At 41.1% G+C, this 22,408-nt stretch overlaps 1 long non-coding RNA gene across 1 annotated transcript; it reads left to right on the top strand.

Moving 5' to 3' along the window:
• The first annotated feature begins 5,739 nt into the window (after nucleotides 1–5,739).
• On the top strand, nucleotides 5,740–20,708 carry LOC145520023 (uncharacterized). The gene is made up of 5 exons (XR_014064129.1): nucleotides 5,740–5,905; nucleotides 10,367–10,485; nucleotides 11,382–11,517; nucleotides 17,593–17,817; nucleotides 19,936–20,708. It is a non-coding gene; the product is annotated as an uncharacterized LOC145520023 (long non-coding RNA).
• Nucleotides 20,709–22,408: the final 1,700 nt, after the last annotated feature.

The following is a 22,408-nucleotide window of genomic DNA, read 5'->3' as shown; positions in this document are numbered from 1 at the left end:
AATCCCTTGTAACTCTTGTTACTTCTCAAGGATGGGGGATTTAGGAGGATTAAGGAAGCAAATTCACCAACATTTATCCTTTGAGCAGCCTCAGTTTTCCCAAAGTGCTTGATCTTCAGAAAGCAAGAGGCAGAAATACTACACATTGCAGTGAACACAAGCTTCCTGGCTACCAGCCTTTGGAAGTCCTGTTGTTTCCAGGACTCACTCCAATACCTATCCACCCTGGTTCAGGTAAGACCAGCTCTTCAGCATTTTTGATGCTCAGTACATTTATGTCATAAAAACAGTCTACACCACATTTTAAGTATTTTGAAAGTTTCCCTGAGTCTAAGCCCCTATTATCCAGTCCCGTTTCAAGACCACCAACAAAGCAGAGAGATAAAAGAGTTGGGTTCCAGGGACTGAGGTATAATCAAGAAGCAGTGTTCTTAGAATGAAAGAAGAAAGACATGAGGATGAAACCAAGATGCCTAGAACTGAGGCTTTAAGTAAATGCAAACTAATTCACATGACCTTCTAAGTCCTGCATTACCTTGTCCAATTTTCTGTTCCCTCCACATCTTCACTCCACCACTCTTAACTTTATCTGGTTCACTGGAAAACCCTGCTTTTTCCTACCCCTTTAGTATAAGCTGTTTTTTCTGCCTGTAATACTCTTCACACCCCTTCCCCTTTCCTCTTGAGTCTTCTGTACACTATCCCTCATCCCCAGGTAGAGTTATCCACCTCTTACTGCCCAGCACTGTCTCTGCCAGAGTCCATAACCACTGCATCTTAGTTGCCTGGTAACTATGGTTATACATAGTCTTCACTTTGCACCAGTCAGTGATCACCATGGGGCTGGAAACCACACCTGTCTTCCATAATCACATTCCCAGTGCCTGACACCAAGCCTGCCTGGAAGTGACCCCATGCTCAACCGATGTGTGCTAAATCAATGTGTGAATCAATAGATGGATGGAAAGGAGGCAAGAAGTGGTCCAGAGCTCTTTCTAGGAACACTGCTGGCATGTAGGTGTCCTCTTCTGCTGGGTGGGTGACAGCTTCACTAAAGGTAAAGAGGCAAGATCTGGAGCAGAAACCCAAACTCTCTCTCTCTTCCTGCTCCTTTTCCCCACTTTCCTTCACAGTCCTCAACAAAATTTCCATTATTTGTACTGTTGTATTGATTTTCCCTCTCCCCAGTAAGCTTCACGAGAGTAGAGACTATTTTTCTAGTGTTCCCCACTTTATACTCAGCCTCTACTGTCATGCCTGGAGAAGTTATACATAGTAAGTATTTGCTGAATGACTGAATGAATGAACAGATGTATGACATTTAATCTCTTAAGTTCCAGAGACTCTGTGTTTTGAGATCTCCTAGGGTCCCCCAAGCCTTCTTATGAGTAAGCAGGAAATTACAAATTGAGATAAAAGAATAAAGACTTATCAGACAAAATTTTATCTATCCCAAAGGAACCTATTCACTCTCATCCCAGACAACGTGTCCTTTTGAGAAATTAATGAACTTTACTATAAACACTAAAATAATCACTTCTAAAATTCTGCATTTTCTAGCTGATACTCTAAAAAAAAATCCCCCCCTTGATTCAGATCCTCCCACTCCTACTTTCATTCCATCTTTCATCCCAGAATCCCGAGAGATTTCTCCAGAAGAGAAACCAGAGACCGATGTTTTCATAAACTTTTCTGTAATCATGAAAAGCTGCTTGGCAAAAGGTAGGATAAAAAGGGATGTAGTCTTCTCTGAACCCAATTTAAAAGAAAATTAGATGTCCTTCCACCTGGAAAATCAAAAGGCTTCAAGGAAATGTCTTGCCCCAGTAAGTATCTATCTTGGGAAACAAGCAATCAGTGGATAGAACAGAAACATATTTGTATCATGATCACTGTAAGTGCTGATGAAAATGAGAAGTTGAAACAATCTTCCCTGAAAACAAAGAACTTACGTTCATATTCATATTCCATTCTCCAAGTCTCTAGAGTCCAAATTCTCCTTACTTTTCCCAATTAAAAATAAATACGTAAACAATCAAAAGAAGTTTTTGAAAGAGTTTTGCTTCAAAAGAATAATAAATTCCCCAGAGGCTAATGCATAAAATTCCAGAAATGAAGTGGGTGAAAGGAGGCCCTTCAACATAATTTTGGTAGAAAGGGCTCAAATATATCATACATCCTTTATATTTGAGAATAATGAAACCAAGACTTTTCTGAGTAACTCAATTTTTTCTGCTACCCCTAAGTCTATCAAATATAGTTTGTCACATTTCCGAGATTCACATCACTTTTTTATAAGAACCAAACAAGACCATGAAGTATATATAAACAATAAAAGCCATATTAAAATATAGGTTCTGGGGACTTTACGCTCCCAATGCAGGGAGCCTGGGTTCAATACCTGGTCAGGGAACTAGTTCCCACATGTCACAACTAAGACCCAGCACAACCAAATAAATAAATAAACTATAAATAAAATATAGATTCTGGGCACAACTTAGAGTTCACATATTTGGTTGAAATTGATGTCCTGGCAAAATTACAAGTGACTAGAGAGCATTAGCCTCCAGACTCATTTTTGAAAAGCAGAAACGTCAAATGTCAGGTCCACGCACACCAAGAGTCTACTGCCTGATTTTCTCTATCCCTCCAGCCCAACCCCCTCAAAAATAAACCATTCTGTACATGTTTATGGTTGATGTAAACTGCAGATTGATCTGGACAAAGGTGCTATCCCAACATGAGGAAATCTTGATCTATTAATTAAGAACTGACTTCTGCCAGAAAGTGAAGAACTAAACAGTCTCTTGATGAAAGTGAAAGAGGAGAGTGAAAAAGTTGGCTTAAAGCTCAACATTCAGAAAACTAAGATCATGGCATCTGGTCCCATCACTTCATGGCAAATAGATGGGGAAACAGTGGCTGACTTTATTTTGGGGAGCTCCAAATTCAGTGCAGATGATGACTGCAGCCATGAAATTAAAAGATGCTTGCTCCTTGGAAGAAAAGCTATGACCAACCTAGACAGCATATCAAAAAGCAGAGACACTACTTTGCCAACAAAGGTCTGTCTAGTCAAATCTATGGTTTTTCCAGTAGTCCTGTATGGATGTGAGAGGTGTACTATAAAGAAAGCTAAGCGCCAAAGAATTGATACTTTTGAACTGTGGTATTGGAGAAGACTCGTGAGAGTCCCTTGGACAGCAAGGAGATCCAGCCAGTCTATCTTAAAGGAGATCAGTCCTGAGTATTCATTGGAAGGACTGATGTTGAAGCTGAAACTCCAGTACTTTGGCAACCTGATGCGAAGAACTGAATCATTGGAAAAGACCCTGATTCTGGGAAAGATTGAAGGCAGGAGGAGAAGGGGATGACAGAGGATAAGATGGTTGGATGGCATCACTGACTCGATGGACATGAATCTGAGCAGGCTCCGGGAGTTGTTGATGGACTGGAAGCCTGGCATGCTGCAGTCCATGGGGTCACAGAGTTGGACATGACTGAACAACTGAACTGAACACCTAGAGAAGCTTCTAATGGCCAGACAACCACAATCTCAAAGGAGAAAAATATAGAATGGCCAGAAAACCAAAATCTCAAAGGACAAAAATACAGAAAAAAATCCAGGGAAGAGACAGACATATGAAGAATGAGGTAGAGGAGAGAAGGGAAAGATGAAATCTAGGAAGTTGTCATACTGTCCATTTTTTTTGTGAGCATACAGAGAGGACCTTTGCAACACTCAGAATGATAATAACAGTCCCATGGTTTTTTTTCTGTAGTAAATTCTTCATAGACTAAAGAGATAGAAGAATCTGCCCACAAATTATAAGGCCAATTATTCAGAGTGATACATTTTATAGATACATATGCCTGTTCCTTAATAAAGATCACATGGCCAAAACGACACACTGGGGAAATTGCAAACAATAATCTAATTTAAATAAATTTATTTTAAAAACTCAAAACATTCGAAAAATATAAGCAGACAATTCCATACGAATATCCCCATCATCTGCAGTTGTTCAGCCAAGCCCAGGCAAGACTGGCAGTGGAGGGCTTGAATTTAAGTTTCAGCTACTCTCATTTACTCTGTGACTTCTGGCAAGATGCCCAACTTCTCTGGTCCTGAATTTCTACAGTTGTAAAATGGGATAATGATAACACTTACCTCACAGTAAGTGCTATGAATAGCAAATGAAGCGATCGAATAGTTCCGAAATACCACAGTGTGACAAGAATTTTACAGTCTGCAACAACAGGGGAGAAGGATGTGTGGATTTTTTATAAAGCTATGTATTCTGTAACATGCCTGTTCTTTGGATAATACGTCTTTCCTCCTCTTTCGGTGGTAAAATCATCTTTCTATTATTGAAACTAAAGAGTTGGCAAAGGTCCAGCTCTTTCTGTATGGTTTAGTAAGTATCTATTGTTTTGGTTTTTATTGTTTGATTTATTTTTCTCAGTTGGCAAAATAAACAGTAGGCAATTCAATATTATTTCTGCAAATTGTTTCTGAACTGTTATTGATCTCTGAAGTCCGAAAGTCAAAGTACTACTAAAATATTATGTGAATGGCAGAGGACCCTATATGGGCCTGAGCTATGGTCACCAAACAGGATCGGTTGTGTCTGAAGACAAGTAGGGATCACCAGAAGGTAGTTTATTTACTTAAAGAACAAAGGAAATTCAGATGAAAAAAAAAAAACTTACTGAAAGACAAGAAATAGTTCCTCAGGCACAGCAGTTAATGATCAATGGAGTCAGAAGATGATTCTAATAAGGTCACCATGTTACCTGTCCCTTGAATTTATCTTTTATAATTGTGTATCTCAATAACACCTATGATGGCTAATTTTATATGCGAACTTCACTGGACCAAAAGACAATACAAAAGACTGGTAAACATTATTTCCAGATGTGTCTGTGAGGGTGTCTCCAGAAGAGATCAGCATCTGAATCCCTAGACTAAGGGAAGAAGGTCACCCTGGCCAATGCAGGTGGGCAACACTGAAACAGCTAAGAGCTCATATATACAAAAAGGTAGAGGAAGAGTGAGTCCATCCTCTTGGCTGGAGTTGGGACATTCATCTCTCCTACCCTCAGACATCTGCATTCCTGGTTCTTAGGCATTTTGACTTGGACTGGAACTTAGACCATGGGCTCCCCTATTCTTCCTCAGCCCTCTCAGTTTGGACTGGATCTACATACCTGCTTGCCTGGGCCTCCAGACTGTAGATGGAAATCTTGGGAGTATCTCCCATAATCACATAAACCTATCTCTCATAATAAATCTTTCTATCTATCTACTACCTATCTTTCTAGCTACCTACCTACTTAGCCACCTATATATCTTTTGGCTCTGTTTCTCTGGAGAACCCTGGCTAACAAAAGCCCTCACTGGGACTTTTAAGAGGACTATAATGAAACTAAAAGGACTATTTTCACCAAACTTCATAAGCACTGGAGTAGGAACAAAATAGTACTGCTTTGGGGCTTGAGGAATAAAGCCCCATTTGCGTCAAAATAGGCTGAGGGTTCCCCCCCACATGGATGTTCTTATCACAGAGGCATCGGACAGCAACGTCATGATGCTTAGGCAGCATCAAGGTGAGGAAAAACACCGGTGACTTCGGGAACACAATGAGGCTGGGCCCTCAATTTAAGTTCCTTTGATGGCAGGCACCGGTAGCCATAGCAACAGGGAGGCACCTTCACAATGCTTCTTTTCAGGTGGCAGACCTCACCAAAATAAACCCAATCTGACGAGGAGGAAAATGGCCAACACCAAGTGGTAGCTATGAGCATGTATTCATGAGGACCTATGAGAGTCTACGGGGATGCCCAGAAATACAAGGGACCAAGACACAGTGTCAGCAAGGCAGCGGGAACACAGGAGAGAGAGGTGGGGTCAGGAACTGCAAAGTATTAATACTATTTATTACTATGAGGTCCACTGGGGGAAGCCATGCTTACTCCATTATTTCCAGCTATGTGACTATAGTTGAGCCCCTGATCATTTCAGAGTCCTGATTCCCTCTCCTAGAAGATGGAGTAACAACAGATACTAATAACTACTTCAGAAAGTAATTTTAAGAATTAAAGAGGATGTCATGTTTGAAAGTGTTTCTTAAATGCTCAAGTGCTATGTAAATATTAGTTTTCATATCTAACAGTGGATCATTATGTGATGTTCAGTGCTGGCATCCTCTCAGGATTCAACCTGCAGTACATCCACTCCAAAAATCAGAGCTAGGAAAACATCTTCAAGGAAAAAGAATGAGGCGGGAATGATCTAGCTGGATTACAAAGTGGCATGGAGGCGAAAACCCACCCAGTTATACTCAGAGAACCAATAAGCCATCAATGTCAGGTGACACGGTGAAGGAAGGGACTACGATACACATACTGTGATTATGTAGATATCATTTCCTCTAAAGCCCTGGAAGGGAGAGATTATCACTCCTGTTTTACAGATCAGGCATATGTGACTCAGAGATGTGAAATGGCATAGCCAAGATCAGCTATGTAAATAGAAGACAAGCTAATATTTTAAATACAGATCTTTCTAGATTTACTATCAGACAGCATTTTTTGTTCTTTCTTTCTCTTTTTTGACTAAACAGACAATCCACAATCACAGCAATCGTGACTTAAAATATGATGACAAGTCATGAGGCACACTGTACCAGGCCCCATGCCTTCTACACTTTGCAAGTCCAAATCTTCTTTTTTTGTACCCAGTAGTCAGCTTTGCTTCTACCAAAAGGGTTCTTCCAGATAGGCTTCTACATGAACACTTTTTAAAACATTCTTTTGGGTAGTAAACCATTTTATTTGTCTCATGTATCCTGAATGCTAATAGCGCCTGAAAGAATGAAGCAGTTGGGCCAAAGTGGAATGACGCTCAGTTGTGGATGTGTCTGGCAGTGAAAGCAAAGTCCAATGCTGTAAAGAACAATACTGCATAGGAACCGGGAATGTCAGGTCCCTGATTCAAGGTAAACTGGATGTTGTCAAGCAGGAGATGGTAAGAGTGAACATCAATATCTTAGGAATCAGTGAACTAAAATGGATGGGAATGGGCAAATTTAATTCAGATGACCATTTTATCTACTACAGTGGCCAAGAATTCCTTGGAAGAAATGGAGTAGCCCTCATAGTCAACAAAGGAGTCTGAAATGCAATACTTGGGTGCAGTCTCAAAAATGACAGAATGATCTCGGTTCATTTCCAAGGCAAACCATTCACAGTAATCCAAGTTTATGTCCCAACCACCAATGCCAAAGAAGCTCAAGTTGACAGGTTCTATGAAGATCTTCAAGACCTTCTAGAACTAACACCAAAAAAAAAGATGTCCTTTTCATCATAGGGGATTGGAATGGAAAAGTAGGAAGTCAAGAGATACCTAGAGTATTAGGTAAGTTTGGCTTTGGAGTACAAAATGAAGAAGAGAAATGGCTAATAAAGTTTTGTCAAGAGAACACACTGGTCATGGAAAACCTTTTTCCAACGAAACAAGAGACGACTCTACACGTGGACATCATCAGGTGCTCAATACTGAAATCAGATTGATTATATTCTTTGCAGCAAAGATGGAAAAGCTCTATACAGTCAACAAAAACAAAACCTGGAGCTGACTGTGGCTCAGATCATCAGCTCCTTATTGCAAAATTGAGGCTTAAATTGAACAAAGTAGGAAAAATAGGCAATTCAGGTATGACCTAAATCAAATCTGTTATGATTATACACTGGAGGTGATAAACAGATTCAAGGGATGAGATCCAGTAGACAGAGTACTTGAAGAACTACAGACAGAGGTTTGTAACGTTGTACAGGAAGAAGCAACCAAAAACATGCCGAAGAAAAAGAAATGTGACAAGGTAAAGTGGTTGTATGAGGAGGTTTTACACATAACTAAGGAAAGAAGAGAAGCAAAAAGCAAGAGAGAAAGGAAAAGATATACCCAACTGAATGCAGAGTTCCAGAGAATAGCAAAGAGAGATAAGAGAGCCTTCTTAAATGAACATTGCAAAGCAGCAGAGGAAAAAGAATGGGAAAGACTAGAGATCTCTTCAAGAAAACTGGCGATATCAAGAGAACATTTTATGCAAAGATGGGCACAAATAAAGTACAGAAACAGCAAGGATTTAACAGAAGCAGAAGATATTAAGAAGAGGTGGCAAGAATACACAGAAGAACTGTACAAAAAATATCTTAATGACCCAGATAACCATGATAGTGTGATCACTCTCCTAGAGCCAGACATCGTGGAGTGTGAAGTCAAGTGGCCTTAGGAAGCATCACTATGAACAAAGCTAGTGGAGGTGAATTCCAACTGAACTATTTCAAATTCTAAAGTATTACGCTGTTAAAGTGCTACACTCAGTATGTCAGCAAATTTGGAAAACTCAGCAGTGGCCACAGGACTGGAAAAGGTCAGTTTTCATTCCAATCCCACAGAAGGGCAGTGCCAAAGAATTTTCAAGCTAATACACAATTGTGCTCATTTCACATGCTAGTAAGGTCAGGCTGAAAACCATCAAGCTAGGCTTTACTAGTACGTTAATTGAGAATTTCCAGATGTACAAGCTGGATTTAGAAAAGGCAGAGGAATCAGAGATCAAACTGCCAACATCCATTCGATCATAGAAAAAGCCAGAGAATTTCAGAAAAATATCTACTTCTGCTTCATTGACTACACTAAAGCCTTTGACTGTGTGGATCACAACAAACTGTGGAAAATTCTTCAAGAGCTAGGAATACCAGAACACCTTACTTGTCTCCTGAGAAACCCGTATGGGAGTGAAGAACCAACTGTTAGAATCTTACATGGAACAACTGACTGATTCAATATTGGGAAAGGAGTACAAAAAGGCTGTATATTGTCACCGTGTTTGTTTAACTTATATGCAAAGTTCATCAGGTGAAATGCCAGGCTGAATGAAGCTCAAGCGGGAATCAACACTGCCAGGAGAAATAGCAACAACCTCAGATATGCAAATGATACCATTCTAACGGCAGAAAGGGAAGAGGAACTAAAGAGCTTCTTGATGAGGGTGAAAGACGGGAGTGAAAAGGCTGGCTTATAACTCAACATTCAAAAAACTAAGATTATGGTATCTGGTCCCATCATTTCATGCACATAGATGAGGAAGAAGTGGAAGCAGTGATAGATTTTCTTTTCCTGGATTCCAAAATGACTGTGGACGGTGACTGCAGTCATAAAACTAAAAACACGCTCGCTCCTTGGAAGAAAAGATATGACAAAACTTGACAGTGTACTAAAAAGCAGAGACATCACTTTGCCAACAAAAGTCCATATAGTAGTCACAGTTCTTCCAGTGGTCATGTATGGATGTGAGAGTTGGACCATAAAGAAGGCTAAGCACTGAAGGACTGATGCCTTTTGAACTGGGGTGCTGGAGAAGACTCTTGAGAGTCCCTTGGACTGCAAGGAGATCAAACCAGTCAATCCTAAAGGAAATCAACCCTGAATACTCATTGAAAGGACCGATGCTGAAAAGCTCCAATACTTTGGCCACCCATGTGAAAAGTAGATTCACTGTTAAAGACCCTGATGCTGGGAAAGACTGAAGGCAAAGAGAGAAGAGGGCAGCAGAGGATGAGATGGTTAGATGGCATCACTGACTCAATGGACATGCATTTAAGCAAACTCCGGGAGATAATGAAGGACAGGGAAGCCTGGTGTGCTGCAGTCCAAGGGGTTGCCGAGTCAGATAGGACTTAGTGACTGAACAACAACAAAAAATTCTGAAAGCACTACAGCAAGATTGTTCAGATGAGAAATAAAGCCACTTTACTGTGTGTAAATGCAACACTTGTAGCCTACATGGGGGAAAAAGAAAAAACAACTTAAATTCAAAGCACATGAGCTGGGTGTGAATGAAGCAGGCAGTGAGCAAGGATGAGAACACCATGCAAGGAAAACCACAGGCTTGTGGCTTCCTGCTCTAGAATGCCATCATGCCAAGGAGATGATGTGGGGCAGCACTTCTGGTAGAGACAGTGAACTATTATTCAGCTCTTTGTGAAATGGGGTTTACAGGACAGCACATGTGGTAGTAATAGGAAAGATGCAATTCTCCTTGGCTGCTTTTCAAGTTTCACTATTTGGATAATTTGGGGACTCTTTTTTTTAAACTTTGCGACATTCTCTCAGAACTAGACTGATTATAATGGTATGTCTTGAACTCTGCCAACAGAGAAAACTTGGCTTGAGTTTATTTTTTAAGTTGTGTGTGCTTTTGCTACAGACAAATATGCTTCCTTCCAATCAACTGTCTTTTTTTCAGAAAACAAACTCAAATGCTGCCTTATAAGAGTTTAAATCTTTCCTTTACAGGATGAAGACCCTTCAGTATTGTTCCCAAAATAAAATCCCCAGTGCGCATTGTCAAGAAGCCAAGCCAAATGTTGAAGACAATCTCATTTCTGTCATCTACAGTGCTCTGAACTTATTGGGTAACTTTCTTTCAATGAGTCAAAACCCTAAGCAGTTCATTTGGGGCTTCCCTGCTGGCTCAGAGGTAAAAGAATCGGCCTGCAAAGTAGGAGACCTGAGTTTGATCCCTGGGTTGAGAAGATCGCCTGTAGAAAGGAATGGCTACCTACTTCGGTATCATTGCCTGGAGAATTCCATGGACAGAGGAACCTGACAGGCTACAGCCCATGGGGTCACAAGGAGTTGGACATGACTTAGTGACAGTTCACTTATTGTTTGCTTCCATCATGTCTGACTCTTTGCAACCCCGTGCACTGTAACCTGTCAGGCTCCTCTGTCCATGGAATTCTCCAGGCAAGGATACTGGAGTGGGTTGCCATTTCCTTCCCCAGGGGATCTTCCTGACCCAGGGATTGAACCCATATCTCCCACATCTCCTCACTGGCAGGCAGATTCTTTACCACTGCGCCATGTGGGAAACCCCATTTGTTTGCAGTTCATTAAACTATCTGACTGCTGTGGACTCTGGGTTCACGCTCAAGGACAAATAGTAGCCAAAAGGATGAACCTACAACTGTTTGTTTTCACCAAAGCCAAAGAGGCTTTAAAGAAGCAGCAAGTCTAAAACATGACTTAAGTGAAACTATCTCCCACACAAAGGAGATAAGGGGAGCACGGAGGAAGGAGGACGGAAGACAGAGAAGAGGCTCAGGTATGAGAGACTTAGGTGTGATCTCAGGCACGTTGCCTGTCACCAGTTCTCTGAGCCACATCTGTAAAGCAGGAATGTAACTCCCTCTTAGGGTTGACACATACATGAAAGGACCACTGTGAAAGTCCCTGGCTTAGTCCCAGAAACAAAGTGATGCTCCATTATCACTGGTTCTGTTCTTTCCTCTTTTAATCTATCTCACAGGGTTCATGGGAAGACTGACTTCAATCATGGGAGACAGACTTACACGTGGGATGTTACAATAAGAAAAAAAGAAAATACAAGAAATGAGGATTTTAAAGAACAAGGGCTCACCCGCAGAGCCCACCAAGGTCCAGAGGTGGGTACTGTGTAGGTGTGAGTGACAGATTCAAATCCCTGGTGGTCTCCTCAAGGAGCCAGATCCATGCTCTTATATACAGCCTTATCAGAGAACTCAAGGGAAGTCTATGGAAAGAATGCCAAAATCATAGACTGTGCCACTCAATTAACAAATGTTTATTGAATACCTACCAGACACTGTTCCTGAAGCTGTGAATAAAGCAGTGAATAAATGATAAGGTTTGTGGCTGAGATGAGCTTATATTTCAGGGGAGGAAAGAGATAAAATATCTAAATGTACACAATAAATACTATGATGGAGAAAAACAAAGAAGAAAGGGACTGGAAAATGTGGGGCCTGTGGTTTTTAAATGGTGTCATCAGGGAAGCTGCCATAGAACATTTGAAGATCTGAAATAAGTGGAGCCAGAAGGATACAGGAGCAAGATGCAGGAAAAGCTTACAGAGATCCTAAGGCAAGAGAATGCCTGTTAAGTCCAAGGACTAGCAATGAGCACAATGTGGCTGTAGTAGAAGAATCAAAGAAAAGAGGAAGTAAGACAGCAGACAGATTATGGATGATCTTGTGGGTTGACTTTCACTTGGTAAGAAAGAGGAAGTCACTGGAGGTTTTTGAGCACAGGAGTAGAATTATCTAACTTATACTTTAATCGACCGATATAGTCAAAGCTATGGTTTTTTCAGTAGTCATGTACGGATGTGAGAGTTGGACCATAAAGAAGGCTGAGCACTGAAGAACTGATGCTTTCAAATTATGGTGCTGGGGAAGACTCAATCGTGAAAGTCCCTCAGATTGCATGGAGATCAAACTAGTCAATCCTAAAGGACATCAACCCTGAATATCCACTGGAAGGACTGATGCTGAAGCTTCAATATTTTGGTCACCTGATGTGACGAGCCAACTGACTGGAAAGCATCCTGATGCTGGGAAAGATTGAAGGCAAAAGAAGAGGGTGACAGAGGATGAGATGGTTGGATGGCATCACCAAGTCAATGGACATGAGTTCAAGCAAACTTTAGGAGATAGTGAAGGACAGGGAAGCCTGGCGTGCTGCAGTTCATGGGGTTGCAAAGAGTCAGACACAACTTAGAGACTGAAAAACAGCAGCAGCACTTGAACAGAATCTCTCTGACTGCTGTGTTTAGGAAGATGACAAGTGCAGAAACAAGAAGATAAATCAGGAATCCATTTCCATCTGCCACTGATTAGAAGGCTGGAACATGAGTGCATGCATGCTCAGTCGTGGCTGATTCTTTGTGACCCCATGGACTATAGCCTGCCAGGCTCTTCTGTCTGTGGAATCATTCAGGCAAGAATACTGGAGTGGGTTGCCATTTCCTTCTCCAGACGATCTTCCCGACCCAGGGATCAGACCTGCATCTCCTGCGTTGGCAGGTGGATTCTTAACCACTGAGCCATCTGGGAAGCCCTAGGCTGTAGCACAGGAATGGTTAATTTCCCTAACAACAGAGTCTATGCAGGTATTAGTGAAGACCAACTGCTTATGGAATAATACACTAAATCGACACCATCAACTAAAATATCATCCTTCAAAAAATGGTGGGGACAGGAAGGCTGTGCTGCACAAACATCCATCATTTAATTAGTAGGTTACTGTTTTCCCCTGAGATATCATATATGTGTTACTCAAAAGTAACGTAATCTATTTAACCTACGAGATCTTTTGAAATAGATACACCTTTATAAGAGTACAAATTTATCCTCAAGTTTTTGCCATCAAGCACTGTATAATGTTTTTCATACACCATTTAGTGTTGTAACTAAAAAGAGAAGGAAAAACAAACCCCCTTCAACAACAGGGCAATCTGATCTTATTTTCCAGTTGACTAAGTTCTCAAATGTAAAAACAGAGACTGGAGGAGCCAGATTCATCACTGATGGAAGCCTGGGTAGTCTGAATATTGAAACTGTTGGGAAGGAGAGATACAGGGTGAAAGAAATCTTAGTTTAGAGAAATTGTGTCTCAGAGATTGCAGGACTTTTTCCAGACTGAAAGACCTCTGCAGAACACTCAACATGCAGATGCACCGAGGAACTAACTTTACAGAACATGGGAGCAGAGGGCAGTCATTGCTGGACACTGTTTAGATGGGAAGTGCCCAGGAAAGGGAAAGATTCAAGAATGAAGCTTTCCTGTATGGGAAACCAAGGGAATTTCATGACTGAAGAGCGTGGCAGCTGCTTTGAGGGAAGTTCAACCTGAAACTGATGGTACAGCTGGAGAAACTAGAGGCAAAAAGTACTCATTTCCTCCATGACTAGGAGAGCCATCAGGGAGAGGTGTCTTCCATGGCTGGGGTTACACCACGCCAGTGGAGGACTGTGAAGCTAAGCACAGCTGACAGTTGAAGTCTGATATTTTTACCAGGCTGAACTGAATACAGCAACTCCTCCGTTCATACCCAGAATTCCTTTATCTGGTCACAAAAACACTTTTAGACTGCCAGAAAGATATCAATGAGAAGTATAGTGTAAGTATCAGTGAACCAAAGGCACTTATAACTAAATTATAAAATTGTCAATGCAAGTAGAGTTAGAGGTGTTGGTAGAAAGTTACCAACAGTGGAAGGGGAAAAGTAAAATACAGGAAAGTAAAAAGATCAGACACAGTTGACAGTTTGGTTCTATGGATTGGAAACCTATATAAGTTTCCAACCACTCATGAGTTTTGTGACCTTAGAAGAGTCACTGAACTCCAAATCAAATTTTTCCACTGTAGAATTGTATTAATAAATTAAAAGAGGATAGTAATTATAAAAAGCATATAGCACATAGATTGCACAGTATTAAATTTTGATTCCTACTTTCATCTTAGTACATATAGAGATTTAATATATTCAAAGATTAAAATTACAAAATTACAAATGACTATGTAATTTGGTTAACCACGAAAGCTGATTTCATTAGCAATAACTTCACCTTGGGTCCCCTATTAATTCATCTTTAAATTAACCACAAAATTTCTCACATTTCTTTAATTCAATAAACATTTATTGAATGTGCACTATAGATCATGTATCACATAAATAACACAGGAGATGGAAAGAACACTGCTGTGGTTCTGGATTTCGTTTTTTCTAAGCCACAGCCTATCACAATCATAACATTGTAATAATCATTATTATAGAAGAATGTACTATGAGAGATCAAAAGAAGGAATGAGTGATTCTACCTAGAAAGAAATACTAGCCAACACTTACTGAGCACTTCAGTTCTGTTCAGTTGCTCAGTCATGTCCAACTCTTTCTGACCCCATGGACTGCAGCATGCCAGGCTTCCAGTCCATCACCAACTCCCAGAGCTTGCACAAACTCATGCCCATCAAGTTGGTGATGCCATCCAACAATCTCATCCTCTGTCATCCCCTTCTCTTCCTGCCTTCAACCTTTCCCAGCATCAGAGTCATTTCAAATGAGTCAGTTCTTCGCATCTGGTAGCCAAAGTATTGGAGTTTCAGCTTCAGCATTAGTCCTTCCAATGAACATTCAGGACTGATTTCCTTTAGGATTTATGGCTTGATCTCTTTGCAGTCCAAGGGATTCTCAAGAGTCTTCTTCAACACCACAGTTCAAAAGCATCAATTCTTCAGCATTCAGCTTTCTTTATACTTCAACTCTATAGTGACAGACTTTTTTTCCTTGGGCTCCAAAATTACTGCAGATGGTGAAGCTGAAACTCCAATACTTTGGCCACCTGATGCATAGAACTGACTCATCCGAAAAGACCCTGATGCTGGGAAAGATTGAAAGCAGGGGGAAAAGAGGACGACAGAGGATGAGATGGTTGGATGGCATCACCGACTCAATGGACATGAGTTTGAGTAAACTCTGGGGTTAGTGATGGACAGGGAGGCCTGATGTGCTGCAGTCCCAGGGGTCACAAAGAGCAGGACATGACTGAGTGACAGAACTGAACTGATGGGACCAGATGCCATGATCTCTTAATTTCCTGGCTGCAGTCACGATTTACAGTGATTTTGGAGCCCCAAAAAATAAAGGCAGCCACCGTTTCCACTGTTTCCCCATCTATTTGCCATGAAGTGATGGGACCGGATGCCGTATCTCAGTTTTCTGAATGTTGAGCTTTAAGCCAACTTTTTCACTCTCCTCTTTCACTTTCATCAAGAGGCTCTTTAGTTCTTCTTCGCTTTCTGTCATAAGGGTGGTGTCATCTGCATATCTGAGGTTATTGATATTTCTCCCAGCAATCTTGATTTCAGGTTGTGTTTCTTCCTGCCCAGCATTTCTCATGATGTACTCTGCATATAAGTTAAATAAGCAGGGTGACAATGTACAGCCTTGACATACTCCTTTCCCTACTTAGAACCAGTCTGTTGTTCTATGTCCAGTTCTAACTGTTGCTTTCTGACCTGCATACAGATTTCCCAGGAGGCAGATCAGGTGGTCTGGCATTCCCATCTCTTTCAGAATTTTCCAGTTTGTGGTGATCCACACAGTCAAATGCTTTGGCATAGTCAGTGAAGCAGAAACAAATGTTTTTCTGGAAATCTCTTACTTTTTTGATGATCCAGTGGATGTTGGCAGTTTGATCTCTGGTTCCTCTGCCTTTCTAAATCTAGCATGAACATCTGGAAGTTCTCAGTTTACATACTGTTGAAGCCTGGCTTGGAGAATTTTGAGCATTATTTTGCTGGTATGTGAGATGAGTGCAATTGTGTGGTAGTGTGAGCATTCTTTGGCATTGCCTTTCTTTGGGATTGAAATGAAAACTGACATTTGTCCAGTCCTGTGGCCACTGCTGAGTTTTCCAACTTTGCTGGCATATTGAGTGCAGCACTTTCACAACATCATCTTTTAGGCAAATAGATGGGGAAACAATAGAAACAGTGAGAGACTTTATTTTCTTGGGCTCCAAAATCACTGTAGATGGTGACTGCAGCCACGAAATTAAAAGACACTTGCTCCTTGGAAGAAAAGCTATGACCAACCTAGACAGCATATTAAAAAGCAGAGACATTACTTCGCCAGCAAAGATCCGTCTAGTCAAGGCTATGGTTTTTCCAGTAGTCACGTAAAGCAGAAACAGATGTTTTTCTGGAAATCTCTTGCTTTTTTGATGATCCAATGGATGTTGGCATTTTGATCTCTGGTTCCTCTGCCTTTGCTAAATCTAGCATGAACATCTGGAAGTTCTCAGTTTACATACTGTTGAAGCCTGGCTTGGAGAATTTTGAGCATTGCTTTGCTAGCATGTGAGATGAGTACAATTGTGCAGTAATTTGAATATTCTTTGGCATTGCCTTTCTTTGGGATTGGAATGCAAACTGACCTTTTCCAGTCCTGTGGCCACTGCTGAGTTTTCCAAAATTGCTGGCATATGGAGTGTAGCACTTTCACAACATCATCTTTAGGATTGGAAATAGCTACCTGGAATTCCATCACCTCCACTAGCTTTGTTCGTAGTGATGCTTCCTAAGGCCTACTTGACTTTGCATTCCAGGATGTCAGTCTTTGCTGGGTGATCACACCATCATGGTTATCTGGGTCATGAAGATGTTTTTTCTATAGTTCTTCTGTTTATTCTTACCACCTCTTCTTAATATCTTCTACTTCTGTTAGGTCCATACCATTTCTGCCCTTTATTGAGCCCATCTTTGCATGAAATGTTCCCTTGGTATCTCTAATTTTCTTGAACAGATCTCTAGTCTATCCCATTCTATTTTTTTCCTCTATTTCTTCGCACTGATCACTGAGGAAGGCTTTCATACCTCTCTTTGCTATTCTCTGGAACTCTGCATTCAAATGGGTATCTTTCCTTTTCTCCGTTGCCTTTCTGGGCATTTGCTGCTGCTGCTGCTAAGTCGCTTCAGTCATGTCTGAATCTGTGCGCCCCCATAGATGGCAGCCCACCAGGCTCCTCTGTCCCTGGGATTCTCCAGGCAAGAACACTGGAATGGGTTGCCATTTCCTTCTTCAATCTGGGCATTTACTATGCACCAAACAATATTCTAAATACTTTATAGATGGCAACTTATTAAGCATCACAGCAGTCTGAAATAGTTACTAGTATTATTTCCATTTTGCGTATCAGGAAACTGAAGCCCAAGGAGGTCAAGTCACAGGTCCAAGGTCACAGCTGTCTACTTTGTTTCAGAGTAGACAAAACTTGGAATTTGTTGTATAAGTGAAAGAAGATGCCAGCAGAAGAAAACCTGAAGGTACACAACAGAATGAGGATAAGAGACTGAGCGTCACCACAGAGAAGACAGGAAGGGTGGCTGGAAATCGGTGATTGAAGATGATACATAGGAGTGAGGTAAGGAGATAAACTCCCTGTTATTGGAAATAGGAGGACAGAAAATCTGTGGTAATCCATAGGGTAAAAGGAAGAGAAGTGAGGACTGGGCTGTCTGCTGGTCTTGTCTGCCTGGTCAAATGAAGGTAAAGTTCACAGGTATGAGTCGGAAACCTGAGACCCATCCTCATTTCTCTCCCTCCCCCCACTCCCTGGGTTCACCCATCACCTAGTCCAGTTGATCCTAAGTGTATCTCCATGGAGCCATGCTCTCCGTCTACTGAGCCACCACTGAAGTCCAAGTCATATCTCCAGCCTGGACTCTGCAAGAGCTTCCAGCTGTTTTCCCCACTTCCTCTATTAACTCTCAATCCACTCTCCATACAATTGCCAGAAAGAGATTTCAAAAGTAAAAACTGACTCCAGCTCCATCCTCTATAGCTCTTTGAATACAATAAAAATCCCTTACTCTGCCAAAACTGCCTCAGATCATCTGGTTCAGCTCTCCTCTCCAGCCCAATCATAGGCCATTCTCCCTTCCTATCCGTAGTCCAGGTATCTTGACATTCTTTCCATTTTTCAAATAAACCCTGTTCCCCTTATTACTCAGACCTTGCTCCATTCTACTTGCTCTCACTGAAATATTCTTTCCTAGCTCTTTCATTTATTTATGACTGTGTGTAGGATTCCTTCTCTTTCCTGAAGCCTCAGGCTAAAAACTTTCTTCTCCAAAAGGCCTTCAATGACCAGCTTGTCTAAGAAAATCCCCTAACCACTGCCCCAGAGCAGGGATTTAGCAGTTAAGATGGTGGCATAAGGAAACTGCCTGATTTCAAATCCCAGCTCCATCACTTGTGTGACCCCCAGGCAAGAAACTGAATTGTTCTCCAGTATAAAATGGGAATAATGTGAAGCAGTTATTCAGAGGGTGGTTGTCGTGATTCAATGAGTTAATAGTCATAAGAAATTTATAAAAGTCCCTGGTCCTTATAAATGTTTAGTACAAATTTATCATCCCAGTACCTTGTCAATTCTGTCTAACGCTTTAGTTTGTACTTTCGTGTTTCACGTTAACTGTATGGCTCATACACTATTTTACAAGTTCCAGGAAGGCAGAGAACTGGTCCATATCTCCAATATAAAAATGCCAGCTGCTTAATAAATACTTAATGAGTGGGGAATGAATGAATGAGTTCATATCATGTACAATTCAGTGTATAGGGTCTGAGAGAGCCCAAACTGTCGTTGAGAAGAGAGCTGAACTCATTAACCACAGGACCTATGGTGAGAATATCTGAGAAGCTATGAAGGGTCTGAGAGACAGAAAGACAGCACAGTGGTTCCAAGATGGAAAGTGTCATCAGAATCAGGAGGAGGCTCATTGAGGATGAGACTGTGTCAGGTGAAAGGATAGGAAGATGTGAGAGTAGAGGAAACATCTCAATTTTGGGTGAAGATGAGATCAAAAAGTAGTTATTTCTACTCTAGGGACCATGATTAGGGGCCAGATGAGGGTGATCAGAGTTGAGAGGTCAAGAAAGGGAGAGGACCAATGCACTAGTAGAGTTATCAGTGTGAAACTGAATTCCCTGTGCATCAGGTCAGGAAGCACGACACCAAGTCAGGGGCTAAGGTCACTGAGAAGAGCAGAAGATCCCAAAGGAGAGTTAATGAGATCAATGAAGATGCGAAAAAACGGTCCAAGTGGTAATCTGAGTTTCTCAAAAAGAAGACTAAAGAGTGTTGATGGAAAAAGCAAGGGGCAGTGGGGAAAACTGCCAGCACTCCTCCTTGTTCCACAAGTTCAAAGAAATGGGAGTGCTCTGAAATGGAGAGGAAGCACTGTCTAGTCCAGAGGAACATATTAGTGAAAGGGGCAGGCAGAATACAGAGAGCGTTTGAGTCCTGGACAGATCGAACGTCAAGGCTGCAGTGATGAAGTGAGATACAGTGATGGTCAGCTGCCTGAGTGTTGCCCTCTGATCTAAAAGGGATGGGAAACCACACGCTGATTTTTAATCTAATCCAGATACTATTTCTGGAGGAATGGGATACATCTGCCCCAAGGCAGAGAACCACCTTAAACTTGCTTCATGGCTCTCTCTCAATCTGTCTCTCTCCCCATTTCCCTCTGCTCAGGGGTGACACAAATGTCCTGCTGCAAATTGACTGAAGCATCCTTCCTGAAGGCCTCCCCAGCGGATATCAGGAGAGAAAGGATAAAAATCAAGTCCACATTTAGGAAGGAGAAAATACCAGAGGCTACTGACAGCATCGTAACTCCCGAGGGGAAATCTCTGCCTGGAATTTGTCTAAACAGATGCAGGAATTTGCCATTTTTCTCATCCTTCCTCATGTGCACTGCTCAACAGCCTCTTCAGATCAGAGCCAAGACTGCAGCCTGCATCAGCTAGATCATGGGGAATACTTGGGTGAAATACTAGCGCTCAGCTCTCCCTCATTTTGAGCACTAGGTCAGGTGAATTACTTCAAATACATGCAAGGCCCTTCTGTTTCCATGGTAACTGCTCCAAGAACCGTAACAATGTCAATCATAGAAATGGTGAAATCATAACTTGAACCCATCTTGCTGCAAAGATATCTTGAGAAGTAGCCACTGCTCAGTATCAGACTTCTGCGTCTCATCTGGGGGAGAATGTCTTGTTTACGTCCAATCAGTTATGGGAATAAGGGGAAACAGTGGTTAGTCATTTTCCTTCTGCTTCGCCAGGTCCACCTCTGTCTGTACTTTGCTGATAGGCTTGTACCTCATTTTCCCTGCTTGAAATTTACAGATGGAACAATTCATTTTTCCACTTCCTTTTCCTGCATAGGTCTAAGCACTTGAAGACAAATTATTGATTTTTTTCCTATGCCTTTTAAAAAAAAAAGAATGGCTCTGTTCATTTTCATTCCACTGTGTTCGTTGCTTTAATTTCGTAGTGCCTGTTTTGATGAAGCAAACTCACAATATCAGGAGATAAAGTTCTAATCTGGGGATCCTGAAATAAGATCCAGTATCTTTTGCCAGTCCTGAAAAATGGAGCAAACATCTCAGTTCACAGATTCTAAAATAAATAAGGAAGGTGAGGAGTAATTATCATTTCCTGTTCATGCCAAATCTATACTCTGGATTCTAAAGTGATCTCCCCAGAAGCAAAAAATCACATCTAGAACCTACATGATAATTCCACCAAAAGAGTGTTTGGGCACCTTAACCTTCAAAATCTGTTGGCCAGTTTATTGGCTTGGTTTCATTTTTTAATGTATATTTTAGGACACTCTTTCTCTGTACAATATTTTTATCTTCCTTTCTCCTCTAAAGAATTTCAAAGCAAGAACATTTCTGTGGGTTTATGAGAGCCTTCAGTCTTGACTCCGAATTGTTACAAAGCCAATATTTTTTTACATTTTTCTTCTTAATAACATTCTTTGACCCAGAGAGAACTAAAAAAATAAGCTATTTGATGTCTAAAATTGCAGAGATAAACTGACACTGTGTTCTGAAGGTGTCTTTTCATGAGAAAAATGGAATTGTTAAAAAATGTAATCAAGTTATACAGAGCTTCTCACCCTCAGGTCATCAGTTCAGATCTATCTGAGGTGGAAAGTTGCACAGAGCTGTAGTGGTCGCTGGGCTCCCCGTGCCCTCTGAGAAATGAGTTGGAGGTCCCAGAGGAGGCCACTGCTTTGTAGTCACCACCCTCATAAGTGACACCTGTGGACTCATCCGGGAATAACCATTCCAACAGAAGCACAAAGATTTGGCCCTAGATTCCTAAGTTGGTCCTGTGTACCGTTATGTTCACAAGTGTACATTCTCAAATGTTAAGCTCCATGAGAAACATAAGTCTTTTTTTTAGTAACTCTGGAAAACTTTTGCTCAGTATCCTGATTAATTCAGCTGAGTGGTGACAATCCAACAAGTATGAAGGTGAACGAGGAGGGAAAAAAGGGAATAGAAGACAAAGAGGAGCTGGAAATTAAAATAAACTAAATAAGAAAAAATAAAAGCAAGAGAGAACTAAAGATAAAAAGAAGCAGAGAAAGTAAAGAAAATGGATAAATGAAAAAGAAAACAGAAAGGAAGAGGTAGGGGGAAAGCAGAGAGAAAGGAAGGAGCAGGAGATGTGAAATTCTATCATGACAATGAGTAGAAACCTCTCCATTACAGGAGGGCTTTTGTTTGTCTTATATTCATTATTCTCACAACAGGGATCTTCCTTCTATAGGAATTTTGCTTTTACAAAAGCTAAATCTGGCAAAAAAAAAAAAAAAAAAATCCAGATTTAATAATCACCCTCCAAAGAAAGGAAGTCACTAGGGAAGATTCTGCATTTCAATCCCACAGGGAAAGCATCCCTTCATCTCAGATTAGAAGCCTAAGGCACGTAAAACTGTAATAACCCAGAAAAGGACCTATCCGACTGTATACCATGGCCCCAGGGAAGAAGCCTCACATCGATATTGGATGAGGGAGAAGACTGGATGTTTGATTTCTGATACCAAAAGTGGACTTCTGTGGACCACACTCCCATCAAGGGAACAGCAATTTAAAGAGTAGTTATTGATTTGTCTGAAATTCTCATTCTTTGCTAACTTGATATGAAAA

This window comes from Giraffa tippelskirchi, chromosome 1 (genome assembly GCF_054371585.1).
Source record: "Giraffa tippelskirchi isolate mGirTip1 chromosome 1, T2T-mGirTip1v1.2.pri, whole genome shotgun sequence".
NCBI classification, from domain to species: Eukaryota; Metazoa; Chordata; class Mammalia; order Artiodactyla; family Giraffidae; genus Giraffa; species Giraffa tippelskirchi.
This window is presented reverse-complemented; position numbering and strand designations above follow the sequence as displayed.